We start from the raw sequence: 13,718 nt of genomic DNA, 5'->3' as shown, positions 1-13,718 counted from the left end.
TTTCACCTCTTGGTATTTAAAGCTTAAAAGTCCCCCAGCTGTAGTGGCTCTTCCACCTGTTCTTATGGATAAGCCTCCAGCAGTGCTTGTCAATAACTGGGCTATGGGTTGCTTATTGACAACCACGGATGTGGATGACATCCTGATATAGCTTCCTCGATGTGAACTTCACTCTTAGATCAAAACAGCTTCATTCTTAGATGAAAACAAGTGGGTTTGAAAGCATATCAAACCAATACACAATTATTCTCAAAACTCAGAAAAAAAATCACATCTTATGATAAAATAGCCAAATACAATTTCTTTGAAGATACTTGCTTTATTCACTTTCCTCTGCTTTTGTCTAACGGAGACCCACTGTCTGATGGACAAAAACATCAAAACAGTGCAGCTATTCTGGTGGCCAAAATCATTACATTTTGTTAATAAAAATTTTAATTTTTTTCTTTCAACATATTTTCGTATTAGTATGATACAGTTCTTCTGAATGGAATTATTTATTTCACATTTAATCCATAGTGTGTCAGTAATGCTTTATATCATAATTATAAATGATTAAGCTTTTGTTGTGGAAAAGCTTTTTTTTTAATGTTTACTTGGTTGAGCACAGGAAGCTGTGGAGTCACATTTGCTTTTTCACCACGTTTTACCTCTCGTTACCATAGAAATGAAGTAGCACTTGAAGTCCATGTCATTTTCAATAAACATGCTTTCTTATTTGTTTATAACATTGTTTAACAAATATAGTTTAAATCTACTCTCCAGGTTTTCTGTTTTTTCTTATTAGTTATATGTTTAAGTTGCTGTTGCTGCTTAATATTAGTCAACAGTTTCATGATTTTTATTAGTGTGCCAGTCGGCTGAAATATTAAATTTCATTCTCTGCCAGCCCATTCCTGGCACTAATTTTTGTGACAGCAACACGCTGTTTATTGATTTAAACTGGGAACAATTCAATTAGCGGATTGCATATTAGTAGCCATAGTGCTAACCATTATAGAAAATACAAAAATCAGTTAGATTACAATAGAAGAGAGTGCCCAACAACACAGTGCAACATAAAATGTTCCTCTGAGAATAAAAAATATTTGCACTGCCTTTCAATTTCAAGTTCCTCAATAATACCACCACTTCCAATGCCAAACTATTCTCCAATGAAATGCCTAGAAATCTGACAGAGGTAAAGAATGAATATGTGACTTTAACTGCACTATTAAATACACACACACCTTACAGAAACTGAAAAGCCTGTCAGCCAAAATATAAATGTGTTGTATCTTTAAAAAAGTATAAACTGTCAACATGAACCTGGAAGAGCTGAGGTACGAATTAATGTCTAAATATCTAAAAACTTCACTTAAACTGTATTGAGTGTTTAGAGGCTTTTAAAAATATGTACCAGTAAAATCAATATGGATGAGTAAGTTTAACATCTAGTCATGGTGGATGACTGACGTGGTCACACAGAATGACCTGGCACACTGATTTTATCTTTTCAACGAAGTACATTTTAGTCTCTCTGTCTTTGTCTCTGTCATTTTATCTTTGTTTCTATCACTTTTAGCTTAAGTTGTTCTTCAATTGTGGCAATCTTAAAAATGCCAATTTAGAATGATGATCCTTTACAATTTATATCCAAGCTATTATTTCAAAAGAACAAGTTTGATTTCTCTTGATATTTGGCTAATGCTAAATATTCTTCACAATGCTGTGAAGAAAGGAAGAGAAATGGCAGTTCAGTCACATGTTCATTTACTGTCCTAAAGGCTCCAGATTTGAACACTGCTGTAGCAAGCAACTCTTATTGCATTGTTACACGTTATTGGAAACAGAGGGTAAGATCAGGATCCTTGTATTAAATTGGAGGAAATAAATTTCATTACTTCAGGTTTCAAGACAATTTGATGTAACTGATCTTTTATTTCTTTATGATGACAGACCCTTATAGCTTTTTCTTATCAAATGCCACAATATCACCATAATAAAATATTGGAATGGTGTTCCTGAATACAGTAACTATTAGCTATATAAAACTGTGGACATGAATGAATTATTCATGGTAGATGTGAAATTATATAAATCTCAATATTCCCTTCTATAGCACTCAAAAATTTATTTATATATTTATTTAAAGTAATATTAAGATATGAAAGAGTATAAAATATAATTCTGTTTTCAGGTACTGTCAATTATTTGAATACTAGAAAAAATTTTAAAGATATATTTTATAATTAAAACAAAATCTTAGTAAAATATCCCTTAAAGGTTTTAAGGCAATGTATTTAAACCACAAATATATGTGGAGACAAAAAGAGAGATTTTAATATCTTACCTATGTAGAGTCATTTTTAATATTCTACCACATTATTCATCTTGAATTTTTAAAATAAATATTATTATCATCATTTTACAGATAGAAAACTCAGGATTAAATAAAGAAAAAGAATGCCCAAAGACTGATACAGAGTAAACAAAAGTCATTTCTGGATCCAAGTAGTTGTTGCTTTTTGACTGATGTAATGGTTAGTATACATTATGTTACAGATAGAGCTGCTACTCAAGAATTAGAAATTAACAAAAATAAAATATCTATATGGAGAATAGACACCATCAGTAAGAACACTGTTGTAAATACTGTCCATCCCAAGTCACCTTGACAGCTGTTGACAGTAACTCTTATTTTATGGTCTCTCAGTGTCTCTTTCATCAAAAGAGCAATTCCATCTATGAATAGTGAATGCAGAATATAGAACAGAATTATTTTCTGCTTCCATTCTTTCCCATGACCCCAAAGTATTGCTTCCGTATCTTGGTCTGTTGTTACTGTTTCTCTTGCCTCACACCAGCTCATTAAGCAGTAGCCATTTCAATATGGATGCTGTCTGTGCTATTCCATACAAGCAGCAGGACCTTCTCATAGGAGGGAGAGGTCCTGAATTCTGGTATTGGGTTTGCCTCAAGTACCTTGATTTTTTTTTTTTTTTTTTTTTGGTTTCAGCTTCCTTATTTGAAAGATGGAGGAAAAAATCTGAAAAGCACAGATTTTGATATTGTTGTGACAGATGAAAATAACACACAAGAATTTTGAAAATTGTAAACAGAAGAATTTTAGAAAAGCAGTCTTGCATCTTTGAACCTTATGGCTAAAACTGAGGAAAATTCAAATATAATGTCAGTGGAAAAGAAATACTTGCTTCCCATCACTATTTTGAAGACCTTATGTAGATAAAAAATTTACTATGGCATTGACACTTTGTGTTCATCTTCTGATAGTGTGTTGGTTATTTTTCATTTGTTCTTTCAATATTTATTCCTTCACTCTTTATTAAATGATTACTGCACAAGGCACTAGGGATACTGAGATGAATAATGGAAAATTCCCTCCATGTTCAGTTGGGGAATTGAGGGAAGGGGGTGCTACAATAAGTGTCATGATAAGAGAATCAGGTACCCTATGGGAGTAGAGACAAGGGCTTCTTGACCCAGCTAGAAAGATTTGGGTAAAGTTTCCCAGAAATATTCATAAATAACAATAGCTAGTAGCAACTGTGTATTTTTCCATCACACTCAGAGCAAAAACCAAAGTCCTTGAAACGATCCCCTCAACTACTACAAGATCTGTTTTACCACCACCCCCTCTCTGACACTCACTCATAAAAACTTTGCTGGTCTCCTAGCTATTTGCCAAACTTGCCAGGTACAGTCCCACCTCAAGGTCTTTGTTCTTGCTGTTTCCTCTGTCTGGAATGTTTTTTCCCCCAGATGTCCATATTATTCACCTTTTCACTTCAAGTTTTTGGTCAAATTCTACTTTCCCAGTAAGGTCTTCCCCGACCACCTGACTTTAGATGATACTCCTGGTATTCCTTGCTTTAGTTTCCTTCATGCAAGTTTGGACATTTCCAACACACTATATAATATACTTGATTTTATTTATTGTCTGTCTGTACTAGAATATGCACTATATGAGGTCTGTAGCTTTTCCTCTAGTTTTACTGAGTAATATATTCTTAGCTCTCAGAATAAGACTCCATGAGTACCATCTATGCATGAACCAAGCACTGTCTGGAAATCTTTATATGTATTACCTCATTTGATCCTCATAGCTAAGCTGTGAGTTAGATCTGGTTACCTACTCTGTATTACAGCAGGAGAAAACCAGTTTAAATAGGTATAGTACCTTGCCCCAAGCCACAGCTTGTTAGTGGTGGAAGTTAGTTTTGAATCTTGGTATACTGCTGCTAGAGTTCACATGTTTACATTAATCATTACCCTAGAGTCTAAGTAATGGTTCATATTTAAAGAGGAAGGACAGTTCATGCAAAGTGATTAAGGTCTAAGACAGAAAAGAGACCAGAATGTGTTTGGGGAACTGGGAATGGCTTAAGATGATAAGCGTGATGGCTGGTGGGCAGGAAGTCAATGATGAAGGTCTTCTGTTTGACTGGAGATTGTCTTAGGCCATTCAGGCTGATATAACAAAATATCACACACTGGATAGTGTATAAACAACTGAAATTTATTTCTCACACTTTTAGAGGCTGGAAGTCCAAGATCATGATGCCAGCATGGTCAGGTGAGAGCCTTCTTCCTGGTTCACAGTCAGCACTTTCTCACTATGTCCTCACATGGTGGAAGGGGTGAGAGATCTCAGTGAGGACTCTTTTATAAGAGCACTAATCTCATTCAAGAGGGCCCCACTCTCAAGACCTAAGCACCTCTCAAGGGTGCCATCTTCTAATATCATCACATTGGCATTAGGATTTCAGCATATGAATTTGGTGGGGAACACAAACATTCAGACCATAGCAGCAATGCAGTTTGGTTTTTGTATTGAGTGTTGTGGGACATGGCGGTGGTGACCAGTTGGTGGCATGGTGACACACAGGTTGGTAAAAGAATTTACCAGAGATGAAGGAGAATGGTAAAGGAATTTATTAGGGTATGCCGCCAAAGACAACAGCGGGCCACACAAGCAAGGGGTGCCTGTGTGAGCCTCAATCTGTTTTTAAGCAATGTTAGGCTGAGATAAGGTTGCTGTAACTCAAGTCAAGTAGTGAGCAGAAAAGTTTAAATATGAGATAGTAGGTTGACACTATTGAAAAAAAAGTAAGAAACAAATAAGAAAGAGAACAAAGTAACACAACAGTAATATACAAAAGGCAGAGAAAGTAGAATTCTAGAGAAAAAGAATGACTCCCAGGTAGTGTAAGAGGAAGTTAGTCATATTCTTCTTTAATACCACGAAAAAATTTCAAATCATGGGAAAAAAATGAAATTAAAGAAGGGAAGAAATAGGTAACAACGAACTGACAAGCCTTGTAAAAATAGGGAAAAAATAAAGCCGCTTTATTTTTGTGCTGAAATGAAACCACATTAGAAGCATTAGGAATCAGAATGGATAGTTTGGGAGCGGGGGGGGAGGACTGATACCAGGAAATAGAAAAGAAATAAACACGAAGAACTAAAAGTCATGAAAGAAGGCAATAGATGTGGAAAGGAGAGAACAAAGCGCTAGCCTATGGCTTGTTGGTATTTCTACCACAATTCTCAAGGGGAAAAGTCATATTTTACAATGGGGAAATCTCAGGCTGGTTTTGAAATTCTCTTCTGTAATTTTTAGTGTCAAAAGGTGTTCTGGTTTACCACCAGCTCAGTGGATTAAACAATGGAAATTTATTGTCTCACAGTCTGGAGACTAGACGTCTGAGATCAAGGGCTTGGTAAAGTTGGTCCCTCCTGAGGGCTGTGAGGGACAATCTGGTCCAGGCCTCTCACCTAGCTTCTGGGGGTTTGCTGGCAATCTTTGGTATTCCTTAGTGTGCTAGTTAGGGTTCTCCAGAGAAACAGAGCCAATAGGATGGCTAGGTAGATAAACAGGTTTATTATAAATAATTAGTTCATGTGATTATGGAGGCTGAGAAGTTGCCACGATCTGCCACCAGCAAGCTGGAGACTCAGGAGGGCCAATGGCATAGTTCCAGTCTGAGTCCGAAGGCCTGAGAAAGCAGGAGAACTGATGGTCTAAGTTCCAGTCTGAAAGTCACTGGCTTGAGACCCAAGAAGAGCTGATGGTTCAGTCCAAGTATGAGGGCCAGAAAAGATCAATGTCTTAGCTCAAACGGGCAGGAGGAGTTCCCTCGTATTCATAGGAAGGTCGACCTTTTTGTTCTATTCAGGTCTTTAGCTGATTGGATGAGGCCCACCCCCATTAGGGAGGAAAACTTGCTTTACTCAGTCTACCAATTTGCATGTTAATCTCACCCCAAAACACCCTCACAAACGCACCCGGAATAATGTTTGACTAAATAGTCCAGTCAGGTTGACACATAAAATTAACCATCACACTTAGCTTCTGTTGCATCACCCTGATCTATGCCTTCCTCTTCACATGGTGTTCTCCATGTGTGCATTTCTGTATCCAAATCTTCCCTTTTTTATAAGGACACCAAGTCATGTTGAATTAGGGGTCAACCTAAGTCTAGAATGACCTCATCTTAATTAATTACACCTGAAACAACTCTATTTCCAAATCAGGTCACACTCTAAGGTACTGGGGGTTTGGATTTCAACACATGAATTGTAGGGGGGTACACCATTCAACCCATCACAGAAGGCATATCAATGATTTTTTTTTTCAGAATCAGGAGAGAGGAAATACATGACACACAAACAGTAAAACTTTCTAAGCAAAATCGTGAGTCACACACCTCCACAGGGCGCAATCTCAGAGACTGCCTGGTGAGTCGTGCTTCTGGAGGCACCATGCACACCCCATTCTAGGTGAAGAATTCCCCTTGGGGTTAAATACAAGGGGCATTTGCCTATTTTGCAAGCAACAGGAAATCTCAGATATGCACTGACACAGGAAACACAGGCACTCGTGAACCTGTCTTGCAAAAAGATTGCTTTAAAGGCAGAACAGAATCAACTATGACCTAAAGGAAAATGATTTAGAGCTGGATGAACAATTATATGAAAAGGATAGTGAGATGGTGGTTGGAAGTGTGTAGTGTAAGAACTACCCTTTACTTTATAAAAGTATATACTATTCAAATCTTTTTATACTAAGCTTGTATTATTTTATAAGCAAAAGCTAATTTGGAAAAGTCACTTTGTTTAGTTCTTATTTGAGCTAATAATACTAAATACAAGTCTTTATAAATGAGCACTATTACTATTTCCTTTGAACAATATTAAATATCATCCTAACAATTTATATTTGTATATTGCTATAGCATTAAAAAACAGTTTGACAGTACCATCCTATTAATTCTCACAGCAACCTAATTACATCGGTGCACGTATGTTTAAAATCTCTTGTCTCAGATCATCTAGCTATAAAATATGAACCTGGAATCCATTTAGTACATAATTCATTAAAACATGTTTAAAGTATTTTGCTGAATTTATGATCGTGAAAGTCTTGGCTAAAACAGAGATAAAGTTTTGGCTAAAAAGGACACTCAAAGGAGGACCTGTAGGTACTTTAATCATGCTGAATGAGGGGGTGAGTGGACATCAGTATATAAAATTTAGCTTTAAGTCAGCATCCAAACATTCTCTTTTCTTTGAGCCTTTTCTTGGTTCAATTTTACCACGTCTTTTACTTCTGTTGAATGGCAATTCATTTTCAGAAAATGAAACCATTTGAATAAATTCTTGTCTGTTGGACAACTGCCCATCTTTGAAATAAAACTAAACTGGCTTTAAATATGAACTCTAAACAATCTAGAATCTATCTCTCCCCTTTGACTATCAAAGAAACAAAACCTTAAATTCAGTTTTTAAATTATCTTGCAATTTTCCGGGATACAAATAGCTGAGGATCAAGATACAAATTCAGGGCAGAGAAATGGAAGATTAGAAAACTGGGATTTGCTAAGCAGACTAATGGGATGGCTCTTTTGTGATAAAGTGTTGCACAAATGATGTTGATGGGAATCTAAATTCACTGTTGTCATGGAGACCTTTGTGCCTGGTTGAAATCTATTATTTTCTTTATTAAGATGGCAACCACTTGGCTTGTGAGATCTCTAATGCACCTTGCTTTGCTTTCTCTTAAACTGTTTGTGAATGAAGACAGAATTTAAACTATGTCAATGTAGTGTCCTGATATTTGGAGCTGTTCCTACACTACATTTGTGATTTTTTTTAAAGCTAATCTATGGTTCATTTTACCCATGGTGCTGGGAGAAAAAGGCAGATGAGTAGAATGCCTGGAACTGCCTGAACCGCTGCCAGGGGAAGGAGGGGAAAGTGACCTTTCATCTTTGTTTGCCTATAGTCTTGAAGTATTTAAAGACCATTTCTGGGGGCTGGGTCAAGATGGCTGAGTAGTAGGATGCCTAGCTCACCCTCTCCCACCAATACAGCAAAATCTACACCTGCATACGGAACAAATCACACAGAATACCTACTGAACTTTGGCAGAATACCTCTTACATCGGAAATATGAGGAAATCATCACAAAACCAATAAACAAATTTATACTGTATAGCACAGGGAACTATAGTCAATATCTTGCAGTAACCTGTAATGAAAAAGAATATGAAAAGGAATATATATGTATATATATGACTGAAACATGATGCTGTACACCAGAAATTGACACAACATTGTAAACTGACTATACTTCAATGAAAAAAAATTTAATTAAAAAATAAAGACCATTTCTTTGCAGACAATACAGCAAGGACAAAAATTAAAGTGAAAATTAAATGTATTTGTTTTTTAAATGCTTTCATGACTAATGTTGTTTTCATGATGATTTTAGCTAAAATTTTAACGACTCAAGCTGCAAGTTATGTATAGAAAACACAGAAATAATTTATTTCTGGCCCCATAGTTGTCAGTTCACTTTATCCTGTGACTAAAATATTAATAAAATAAAAGTCAAATAACCAAATAAAATAAAAAGTAGTTTTAAGGATTGATATGCCCTTTCCCATGTGCCAGTTTTATTAAAAAAACAAAACAAAACATTGTAACCATTTAATAACTGCTTTTAATAAAAGTGGCGTGTTATAAATACAGGCTTTAGATTTTATGAAAGTTACGATTATCCATGGTTAAATAGCAACTTATAACTCAGTAAGAAGTCATCCAACTAGTGTCAGTATTTAATTTGATGATGCTTTGTTACACGGTGCTTGGGGCTACGTTAAAGAAAACCAGTCTTCTCTTCTGCATTATCATGTCAGAAAGAGAAAAAGCACATTGCCTCTCCAGCTCTACAGGAAGTCTCAGGGACATGGTATGTAATTGTTTAGCAGAGCAGGAACGTAAATGTAAGGAAGTCAGGTCTCACAGCAGTCTAACCTCTTGTACTCAAATGCAGGTGCGAAAGAGAGAACCTTTAACACACCAAAGCAGACTCTTGCTTTTGTCCATAAAAAAGGAAATGTTTAGAAGCAAATTTCTCTTGCTCAAAGGATAAAATCAGGGTTTTGGTTTTTTTTTTTTTTTTTGGTAGCTGAATTACTTCCTGACAATAATTCCCTATTGAAAATAGTATTTCCTATACTTAAAGTAATTCTAAATCCCAGTAGTCATAAGATAAAATTGAGAACCTTAAGATAAAATTATATACTAAATAATGTAGCTGTATCACCTTTCTCAATAGCCAATGCCTATAAAATAGAATTACTCTTCTTTGCAGGCCCAAATCATCATGGTGTTATTACTTACTCATCCTTATTTGCTGGAATTCAGCCCACTCAAAGAGTTATCACTAAGGATTCCTGAGCATTGAAAGTGAGACCTGCTCAGCTGCGCTCTGAAACAGGTCACTCCATTGCTTGTCCTTGACTTCTATTGTCCCCAGGCTCCAGGCCCCAGGCATTGCTGCCAGCAACGCCAAGGGGTGTGTGATCCTCTGGGAACGGTTGTTCCTCTGCAGTGGATGGTCACTCATCCTCCAGCCCCTGGTTGTGGGACAGGACCTTGCTCCATCAGTTTCCCACAGCACAGATCACGTGGAGCTGAGCATTGTAAAGACCTTGCTGGAGGCTTAGGGAGGGCTTAGCCTTCGTAGAAAACAGCTTATACCCCTCCCAGCCATGGTGGCGCACTGATCAGCGGCCCAATCTCTGCAGCCTCGCGCTGGGCTCGCGTCACCACCCCACCCCAGAACCCAGAACCTTTTGCCACAGGAAAAGGAGGAAATTCTTTCCCCAAGCATACACCTCCTTTTCTGCCTCTAGATGATGGATCTGGGCCATTCATTTTTCTCAGAGGGAACCCCTCGCCCGTCTCGACAGAATGGACTCTGGGCTCTATGGCCCAAACAAGACCATCCCAGTACACAGCATTTAGCCATCATTTGGCCTATTCCTGACTTAAGTTACACCACAAAGGGTGCCTACAGTCCAATGCAGGGTATGCAGGATCAAACTCAGCCTAATTTCTAGCCACAGGTTTTCCTTTAGTGACAAGTAAAGGGAAGATCAGACCACCATACGCTCTCTGATTTACTGAGAACTGTTCAGAATATTTATGGGCATCTTTCAAACCCAACAATGATCTCAGGCATTGGGTGCTTTTTATCCAGATGTGACTCTGCTTAGGCATAATCTGGTTTAAAATGCACACAATGTATATTGCTAAATAACACTTAAAATCCTGTCTGCAGTACCTTCTGGAGTCACACCTGACTACCTTCTGGATGACTGGCCAGGCTCACCAAAGCGATCCAACCCTAAAAAAGGGGGCCTTCTGTGAAATCAAATTCCATTTATCAGTGTAAAATGTAGGAATTAAAGTATTTATAACTGCAGCATTTCAGCTTAAAAAATTCCAAGATCCTGTCCCCAACAGGCCCCTCATGCATGATAGAACCATAAAGTTAATCATTGTCCCAGAATAAAATCAGCCATAGCAGGAGAACTACTGCACGCTCGAAAGGTATCTAACGTCTTTCCCCCTAATGAATTAGCCTTTTGAGAGTTCTGGAAAAAATGTCGGGATAAAGAAGAAACAGTTATTTTCCAATTTGAGTTTAGTCATTGTGATGATATAACCCTTCATTCTTTCAAACAGTCATTCCACAAACACGTAAGTGACAGTCAACTCTGTATTGGGGAATTTTAAAAGAATTAGGAGATACACACATTAAAAATCAAGTTTCTTTCTATCCTCTAAGAACTCAAAATCTCCAAGTGAAGGAGAAAGTCAGCAGTATAGTGCACAATTGTGTCATAAATATTAACACGAGGTTAGGAAGTAAAGCCCTGTTAGAGGCGCACCAGGGTGGGTCAGAGATTGTCTTCAGTAGAGTGCTGTCCGAATTGAGTGTTGAAAGATAAATGTTCTCCGGTTAGCACCATACTAACATCAAAGTACATTTGGTGTAGCCTAAAGAGAATGAGTGGATATGGATAAACTACAATTAAATATATCCTTTGAACATTTGCTGAACCAGGGACACAAATCACAACTAGACCATCCTTTTTGCAAAGATCCTTTCAATGAGGATTTTTTGCAGCTCTTTTCTACATGGCTTTGATTAAGCAAATAATCTAAACAGTGTTATTTTCCCAGAGAGTGGCTGTCTCATCAGATTGTCCACAGCTGTACAAGAAAGGGAGATCACTCTCAAACACCAGGTTGTTTAGCCTCCTGCCAGAGCCTTGTATCAGGTTAACAGAATTCAGGCATCTGTCAAAGAAAAGGATTGATGTAAATAAAGTATGATTGTTGTGGCAAACATTGGCTCAATAGCCTCTCCTTTAATGATACGTGGAGTACTAGAGCTTTAATCTTTGTTGTTAAGTAGAAAGTTATCAAAAATATATCTTCTGGGGTAAAATAATACAAGTTGGCAAACTAAAGAAGATAAATTTGTCCATAAACTTACTTCTGTTGCAGAAAATGTAATTTTGTTAGGTAACAGTTAACTTTTGGATGTCTAAGTTAATTTTATAATATCAAATATTTGATCAAGTTTTATGAAAAAATGGCCTCTTAAAATGTAGTGATTATTCAAGTACTTTAAATTAAATATTTTCTATTTTATTTGTTTTTAAAAAGCAACCAAATGGAAACTTCTATTTGTAATAAGGAAGTTAGTTCATCCTCTTCCAGGCCATTTCTTTCATTTAATTCAATTTATATCAAGATTCCTTTCTTACTCTCGTCTTTTTTACATAAGACTCTTTAAAAAATCTTCTTACTAAACTTTTTACTAACCTCTAACACAGTGAACTGGAAGTTCCTTCATACTCAGTGGTATGCTAGTAAATACTTGCCAATTGGCTTTCAAAAAAAATTAAAACATAAAGCCCTGATTTATAATGTTTGCCAATTTCCATCATATAAATACTTTCATTATGGTCAATTTCAGCCCACCAATATCATGGCACTAAAGATACAATCAGCTCTTGGCAGCTGTGAAGCAGTGTACTCTCAGGAACTAGTGCCAACCAGCTCCAGCACACTACAGGACCCACTCCCTCATCTTCTAGAGTAATATTGAAGACACTCACAAATATACCAACTTCAGCAAGAGAATCCAAGTACAGGGTAATCATCAACTGTATATAGGTGTGTATATTACTATTTTTAGGAGATAATCTGGGTGTATGACAGCTATTCTGACCTATTGCTGATTTATGAGACAAGAAACAGAAGGAGTTTTCTTCTTTTGTTTACTTAAGGATTGTTCAGTTTGTGCAGAAGGATGCCTGCAGATGAAATGGGAAAAAATGTTTTTTTCAAAAGACTATTTTTAAGTCCACTCTGCTCTTTAAATTGAGGCTAATTTTTATTGTAACAATTGATTCAAAAAGCAAACTGAAATGGTTATGAAGATATTGAAAAGCATCAGCTTTCTTTTAAAAAACTTAAGTAATTGAATCTTAAAAAAATTAAAATTAGAACTACCAAATGATCCACCAATCCCACTTCTGGGTACATATCCAAAAGAATTGAAAGCAGGGTCTCAAGGAAATATTTGCATATCCATGTTCATAGCGACTTTATTCACAATAGCCAAAAAAGGGAAGCAACCAAAATGCCCATTAATGGATGAATGGATAAAGAAAATGTAGTATATCCATATAGTGGAATATCATCCAGCCTTTAAAAAGGAAGGAAATTCTGTCACATGCTGTAACATGGATGAACTTTGAGAACATTATGCTAAGTGAAATAAGCCAGCCACAAAAAGACAAATACTCCATGATTCCACGTATATGGAGTATCTAAAGTAGCCGGATTCATAGGAATAGAAAGTAGAATGGTGGTTACCATGGGCTGGGGGGGAAGGACCAGTGGGGAATCATTTAATGGGTACAGAGTTTCAGTTTTGCAAAGTGAAAAATTCTGGAGATATATGGCATAACAATGTGAATATACTTAATACTACTGAAATGTATACCTAAAAATGATTAAGAGGGTGAAATTTATATTATGTGTTTTTTTAACCACAATTTAAAAAATCTAATGACTGCAATGTTCTGATTTGTGGTGTTCTAGCTTTTTTTCTAATCCACCTGTCTTCAGGAAGACAAGGCACCAAGTTCCTGGAGAGAATCTGGTCTCTGGAAATTCGGGTTGTACACAGTATAGTTTTCCTATGGTTGCATTGTGTGGAGGCAAGGGGATATAGCTAAAGAAAAAAACCAAATCAAAGCCTCAGGTGGGCCATCTCTTGAGCTGTGGGCCTGTGGGGATTACAGTGAGAGGAAGAAACTGCCAGAAATGGAATAGAACTGAAA

This window comes from Camelus dromedarius, chromosome X (assembly GCF_036321535.1).
Source record: "Camelus dromedarius isolate mCamDro1 chromosome X, mCamDro1.pat, whole genome shotgun sequence".
In the NCBI taxonomy this organism is placed as follows: Eukaryota; Metazoa; Chordata; class Mammalia; order Artiodactyla; family Camelidae; genus Camelus; species Camelus dromedarius.
This window is presented reverse-complemented; position numbering follows the sequence as displayed.